Here is a 7,284-nt window from a genome sequence, read left to right on the forward strand (position 1 = left end):
CCAGAGAGGAAGAGTCAAATCTTCTCGGAGCAACCTTCATGGAGGCAGAAACTGCTCCGGCTGGGAGGCTGAAGAGGAAAGGCCCCCCAGGCTGGAGAGAATGATTTTGATTTTGGGAACCTGGGTGAAGTGATTTTGATTTTGGGAACCAGCTGGAGCTTCTGCTGAGTTGCTGCTGAGTCCGAGGGCTAGCTGGAGCTTCTGGGAGCTGCCAAAGATGTCCAAGGGCCAGCTGGAACTGCTGCAGACTCCTCAGCTGAGTTTGCCACGCACTTAGCACACTGACCACCATATAAAAGGCACTTAATAAATGTTTGGTCCATTTTCCCCTTCCATGTTAAGAGTACAAAACAAAGTGCTATATAAGGTTTGGGAGGAAAGTCAATAGGATCTGAGAGAAATCATAAAGTGCTCATAAAGAGACTGAGTTAGACTTTAAGAGTGAGTAAAAAGTCATTGGGTGAAGGAGGAGGGAAGACATTCCAAGAATTGGGAACAGCTTGAGCAAATGCATGGAGATGGGAAATCTCAAGGCAAATTCTTGAGGCAGAGAATAGTTCAGTTTGGCAGAAGTGAAGGATTAATACAATGTAAGTCCAAAAAGGCAGGGGTGTGGAGGGTCTGGCATGCCAGACAAAAACCTTTAAACTTTACTCTCTAATCAGTGGAGAGTCAGTCGAGCTTTTCCAACAGAGAGAACATGACTAGAGTTATAAAGAAGGTTGTTTGGGCAGTATTGTGAAGGACAAAGCAGAAGTAGAATGGAATGAATGGAGATAGAACAGTTTAGTGGGAGTCCTTCAGATTCAGTGGCCCATAGGGAGATACTCCCAGACCATAGCAATAATGAAGTCATGGAAGATATTTGCTGGTGGTGACCTTCAGCAAGAAACTGCTGATCTTCAAAATGTCAAACCGTGGGGGGGATGGGTGAAAGGAAGGCATCAAATACCCTCTTTTCTGCTGAATTCAAGTGAATTACATTGAACACTCTCTTGGTACCTGCGAAGAGAGGATGAAACCCACATCCAACCTCATGGAGGTGTAGAGACTGGGATGACAAGTAAAAAATGGTGTGTGGCAGACACAGTTGCTTGGTAGGGTGGTTTCATTAAACTTTTTCTGTGTTTCCTGGTAGGTTCAGTGGGACAGAGGGAATAGCACATCAGGAAATGATTGTAAAGTTTCTAAAATAAAATCAATAAAATGTGATCAAATGGAAAGAGCACTAGACCTAGAGTAAGAGGACCTGGATTCAAACCCTACCCCTGACACTTATCATCTGACTTTGGACATGTAACTTAGCCTTCTTGGGTTCTTAATTTCCCCAGTCTCAGTTTTCTCATTTGTAAAAGGAGCTGCGGAGGTAGGTGGCACCATAGTGCTCAGAGTGTTGGTCCTGGAGTTGGGAAAACTCATCTTCCTGAGTTCAAATGTGTTCTCAGACATTAACTCGCCATGTGATCTGGACAAGTCAAGGAAATACCAAATGGGGTCATGAAGAGTCAGACATAACTGAAAAGATTAAACAACAACAACAAGGAGTTAGACAAGATGGGGGCACCCTTGATAATAGAGACTGAAATCTAACGGTGAGTTTGCTTGTTTCATTTTGTTCAACCAGCTATCATTTTTTTTTAAGTTCTAGACATTTGATTAACATTTGAACACCAGGGCTGAAGAGTAGACAAAGAAACTATGTTCAGTCAACTTTTTTCCTATAGAATAGAAGCTCTTTAAGGGTAATATAACATATAGAAAGAGAAATAAATATAAAGTAATCCCCAGAACACTGTTCCTTTAACAATCAATGAACAAGGGGTGGCTAGGTGGTGGAGAAAATAGAGCACTGGCCCTGGAGTCAGGAGGACCTGAGTTCAAATCCAGCCTCAGACACTTAACACTTACTAGCCATGTGACCTTGGGCAAGTCACTTAACCCCAATTGCCCTGCCTTAGTCCCTACAAAAAGCAAAAAAAAAAAAAAATCAATACACAAGCAGCAATTATTAAGCTTCTAGCATATGCTGGCGACCATGCTGGGCATTAGGGATACAAAGAAAAAAATAAAACAATTCTTATTTTCCAAGTGCTTATATATGTTTATAAATTTAATTTTTTGCAATAAACAAAAATAGATTTTCTTGCCCTCCCACCCCAAACAGAGAAATGAAAACAAACAGAAACACCAAAATCCTTGCAACAAATATGAAGAGTTAAGCAAAACAAATTCCTATATTGGACATGTCTCAAAAAAAAAAATATGGATCAATCTGTACCCTGAGTCCCTCACCTCTCTCTCTGTCATGAGGTAGTTAGCAAGCTTCATCACTAATCCTCTGGCTTGCTTGATCATATTTTTATTGTTGACTGGCATTAAGTCTTTTGGAGTCATTTGTCTTTACAGTGTTATTATTGTATAAATTTTTCTTCTGCCCACTTGACTGAATCAATCCATTCAAATCTTCTCAGGTCTCTCTGAAACCAAAAGTTTATATTCTACCATTTTTTTCTACCCTTTAATTCCAACAATGCATATCATTTTACTGCCCTGATCCCTTTCTGATGCCATTTATGTGACTTCTTCTGAACCTGTCAGACCAATGTGTAGAAGCATAATTCAGCTCTCTGGCTACGGTAGATCTATTTGTGGGAATGAGGAGTTAAGAGAAGATAGCAGATGGGGAGTAATGGTGTGGGAACTTTCCCAAATCAAACCTCAGTTTCCTTCCATTTATTTTTCTTTCAGTGGAAAATGTTAAATTTCAAACCATTCTCTTCTGCATTGGGGCAGGGTGGGAACAAGACAGAGCTGGAGGGAGCTCTATCTGAACCTAATCTTAACTTCCCAATGGTTTGCTTTTCAGACTTAGACTGCATTGAGCTAGCAGGCCTCAAAGAAGAATTTGAACAGTTCAGTAAGAGAATCTGGACACCAAAATGACAGAAGAATTGATTTGGCCTGCAGGAGCTGCTGGGATCAGCAGGTATCTATCATGTTTTCCCAATAGCCTCTCACTGCCTTCAAAGAATCTGTTTGTAATTATGGCATGTTTTGATTGTTAGGTCAGAATATTCATCTCAGTAGACTTTGTGATAACAGACCAAAACAAAATTGTGCTTTTCATTCCCATCTCACTCCCTCTCCCTCTCTCTCTCTCTCTCTCTTTCTCTTTGTGGTTTAATAGATTTATTAGGTCCTTGACTTGAGCAGGGCGGTCTGTAAGAGAAGTGAAAGCACTGACCCCTTCCACAGCTAAGGTTGAAAGCTCATTCAGACCCTTCCACCCCTCCCTCCACCCCCACCTCATCCCACCCCTTAGCATGGAGGCCTAAACAGGGATGGGCTTTGGATTCCAAGAAAGAGAATCAGCAGGGAAAGCTGGTCTGGAGAATGAAGGCTGTTTATTATTCTGAGGTATTCAAGGACAAACAGGTAGATGCTTCTCAATGACGTGGCTAGAAATGACATTTGATTAACCAGGCAGGCATTTTTTCTCTTAGTGATGTGTCTCATTAGATCCAGTTTTAATGATGTGTCCTTCTTCTCCTCACCAAATAAAAGCCCCTTGCTTTTGATTTACTTCATCACCTAGTTCACTTGTGGTTCAGTCATTTTGGACTCTTTGTGACCCCATTTGGGGTTTTCTTGGTATGGTTCACCATTTCCTTCTCCAGCTCATTTTACAGATGAGGAGACAGAAGCAAATAGCTAAGTGACTTGCCCAGGGTCACACAACTAGTAATTGTCTGAGGTCACATTTGAACTCAGGAAGATGAATCTTCAGCTCCATGCATTATAGCACCACTTAGCATCCCGCCCAGTTCATTACTTCTGTGCAAATCTCTCCTGTCTCCCAGGGAACCTGATATTGTGGAACAGGCTTTTGTCAGTCCACTTACACTCATGGTCTCATGGGATTGGGAACCAGAAAGAACCTTGGAGATCCTCAAGTTCAACCTCTTCATTTTACAAATGAGGAAACTGAGGGCCTTGCCTACAATCAATCACAGGTAAGTATTAGAATCAGGATTTGAGCCCAAGTCTCCTGGGCTACAAGTCCAGAGCTTTTTTTACTATATACAACACTACCTGTGAGGCATGGCCTTAATCTGCACCTGAACTGAATGATGAAGTTGTTCAGAGAGACATTAAAGATGAAGGTTTGCTATTCCATCCCGTCCTCTCCAGATTTCCCCCTCTCTCCCCCTCAATCTCTCTCTATTCTTCAAAGTCTCCCAACTTCCCCACTGCCTACAAACATAACCACATGTCCCTGTCCTTAAAACACCCTCCCTTGATCCAACCATCCCTGGCAGCCATTGCTCTAATTCTCTACTCCAGTTTGTTGCTAAACTCTTTGAGAAAGCTGCATATAATCGGTGCCGCCACTTTCTCTCCTCTCCTCCTCTGTTTACTGCTCTGCAGTCTGGCTCCCAACTCCATCAATCAGCATTCATTGCCGTCTCCAAAGTTAGCAATGATCTAATTGCCAAATCAAATGGCCTTTTCTCAGTGCTCATCCTTGTTGACATCTATGCAACCTTCGGCCATATTGATCACCTTTAATCTTAGAAACTCTCCTTTCTAGGTTTTCATGACATTGTTGTCTCCTTTTTGTCCGCCTACCTGTGTGATCTCTCCTCAGTATCCTTTGATGAATCATCATCCAGGTCATACCCATTAACTCTCAGCATTCCCCCAAGGCTCTCTTCTCCTATCCCAAGCTTTCTTTTCTCTGTAGATCAGAGGTGTCACACATATGGTCCATGAAGCCCACAACACTCCCAAAACAGATTAAATTGGAAAATATTTTAACAAAACAAAAATACAATAAAATATTCATAACATTACATTTTAAAACTAAGACAATATCATTTTTCTTGCCTTCTCAAGGGGTGAGGGAGGGTTAGAAGGAAGGGGAGAAAATGGAACTGAAAAGAAATTTTTTTTAAAAACGAAGTCAATACATGGCCCTCAGAGATTCTTTTGTACCATTTACTGGCCTCTGTTTCTCTTTGAATTTGACACTACTACCCTATACTATTTAATCTGCTATTCTCATGTATGTCCTTGGATTCAATTTTTATATCTATGCAGATGATAATCAGATTTATTTATCCAGCCCTCACCTCTCTCTTCACCCCCAGTCTCATATTACCACGTAGATGACACATTGACATCTTAAACTCAAGCTGTCCAAAACAGAACTCATTATATTTCCTGTAAAAGCCTCTCTTCTTCTGAAATTCTCTATTACTGCCAAAGGCATCACTATCTTCCCAGTTGCCCAGGCTGCCATTCTTAATTCTTCACTCTAGCTCACCCCCTCCTATCAAATCTATTGCTAAGATCTGTCATTTCTACCTCTGTGACATCTCTTTTATCCTCCCCCTCTCTCTACTCACATATCCACCACCCTAATCCAGACCATCTCTCCACGCCTGGACTTTTGCGGTAGCCTTCTTGTTGAGCTCCCTCATGCAAGGTACTCCTTGCTCCTGTTATCTCTTCAGCTGTCAAATTTATCTCCCAAAAGTGAAGGTCTTACTGAGTCATTCTCATCTTTCAGTGGCTTCCCATTAACTCCAGAATCAAATGAAAAATCTTCCGTTTGGCTTTTCAAGCCGTTTATAATGTGGCCTCTTCCCACTTGTCCAAGTCTTTTTATACTTTGCTCCCCTCCAACATACTCTGGATGACCCAGTAACAGTGGCATTCTTGATGTTTTTATTATTTGTTATGAGGGGTGGCTTTCTGGGTCAGAGAAGGGGGAGGGTTGCATTTAGAAATGAAGGAGATACAAAAAAAGAAAGACAGATGCAAACTTTTAAAGAAAAGAAAGGCTTCAACATAAGCATAAATGAAATATATTTTTATATATTGAGATGAATGAAATGTCCAAGAGACTTAGTCTCTGGGTAACTAATAATCAATTTATTAATTAGGCTAACAGATAATAAATTGAGGTCAGTGATTTTCTCAAAACCAAAGACCCCTCATGGAGACTGCTTAATGTTTAAATACCTTAAGGGTGAAAATCAACTCAGATTGGTTAATAATTAATGAGAGAATGAATATTATAATGAGAGATAGGCTTTTCTCTAATGAGGGGCTAGGGGAAATGTGACTCCTCTCTGGTCAGGGCTCTTGGATAAAGAGACTCATCTCCGTCCAGACCACTTAAGTTGAACACAATGGGCCAGAATTCACCCACATTCTCTTTACTCTTTAATCAGAAATAAACTCCCCCAGTTGGGTGGGAAGTTTGAGAAGAATGTCTCTTTGTCAGTCCTGTCCTGAATAAGGAAATTTAAAAACACCCTACTTATTAATAAAGAAAAAGAGGATCTTTGGTCCCATATATAAAATTGGTTATTAATATAAGAAAATAATCATTTTCTCTCTGTATAATATACTATAAAACTATAAGATACAGTGTTATCATTAATATGCATTCTTGACCTAAATCTAACAAGGTTCAGGTAGTAGTCTGAGTTACAAGACCAGCATTCACACAGGGCCACAACCCCTGGTCCAGATTCATTCCAGGACTAAATCTATGCTGCAATGACCTGGTGTCTCCTAAAAAGATTCACATTGGAACCTAGAAAAGGAACTGAAAGAAATTAGGCCCTACTGGAGTCAAGGAATAGTAGATTTAGAGCTGGATGAGACCTTAGGGGCCATCAAATCCAGACCCTCATATGAAGAATGAAGATGAAGAAAATGCAAGTTAGGGAGTCAAGTGATTTTCCAGGAGTCACTCTGGTATTAAACATATAAGTCAATGGTCTTCCTGACTTCAAGACCAGCCCCTCTATCTACTATGCCACCTGCAAAGCATTTACCATTCCTTGGTAATTGTGATGCTTGGTAAGAATTAGATGATATATTGGAAAGTATCTTGTCCAACCTACCCTTCAATTCAAGAATCCCTTCTAAAACATTGAGTGATTGTCTAACCTCACCTTAAAGCTCTTTGGTGATGGGAAATTTGCCATTTCCTTGCTGGACCATTGAAGTAGAAGGTTCTTTATTCTACTGAGCTGAAATATGCCCTCCCTATAACATTCACCCATTGGACCTAGTTCAGCTCTTTTTAGAAACCAATATATTGGACAGCTAGGTAATGCAGTGGATAGAGCACTGGCCCTGAAATCAGGAAGACTTGAGTTCAAATCTGTTCTCAGACAATTACCAGCCTATATTACCCTGGGCAGATCACTTAACTAAGAAGAAAGAAAGAAAGAAAGAAAGAAAGAAAGAAAGAAAGAAAGAAAG

The 7,284-nt window shown here is 40.7% G+C and overlaps 1 long non-coding RNA gene across 2 annotated transcripts in view; it reads left to right on the forward strand.

The window, feature by feature from the left end:
* Window positions 1–2,599: 2,599 nt before the first annotated feature.
* LOC138146480 (uncharacterized) overlaps window positions 2,600–7,284 on the forward strand; it is a 9,784-nt gene continuing 5,099 nt past the window's right edge. The window contains exons 1-3 of one of the 2 annotated variants that reach the window (XR_011164495.1): window positions 2,600–2,692; window positions 2,867–2,986; window positions 3,861–4,013. This is a non-coding gene — a long non-coding RNA (uncharacterized lncRNA). Of the gene's footprint in view, window positions 2,693–2,777; window positions 2,987–3,860; window positions 4,014–7,284 lie in introns of those variants that run through there. The other variant, XR_011164494.1, reaches the window with a different exon arrangement.

This window comes from Petaurus breviceps, unplaced genomic scaffold, assembly GCF_028583685.1.
Source record: "Petaurus breviceps papuanus isolate PSGF00001 unplaced genomic scaffold, PetGlider_PUasm1.0 90762, whole genome shotgun sequence".
NCBI classification, from domain to species: Eukaryota; Metazoa; Chordata; class Mammalia; order Diprotodontia; family Petauridae; genus Petaurus; species Petaurus breviceps.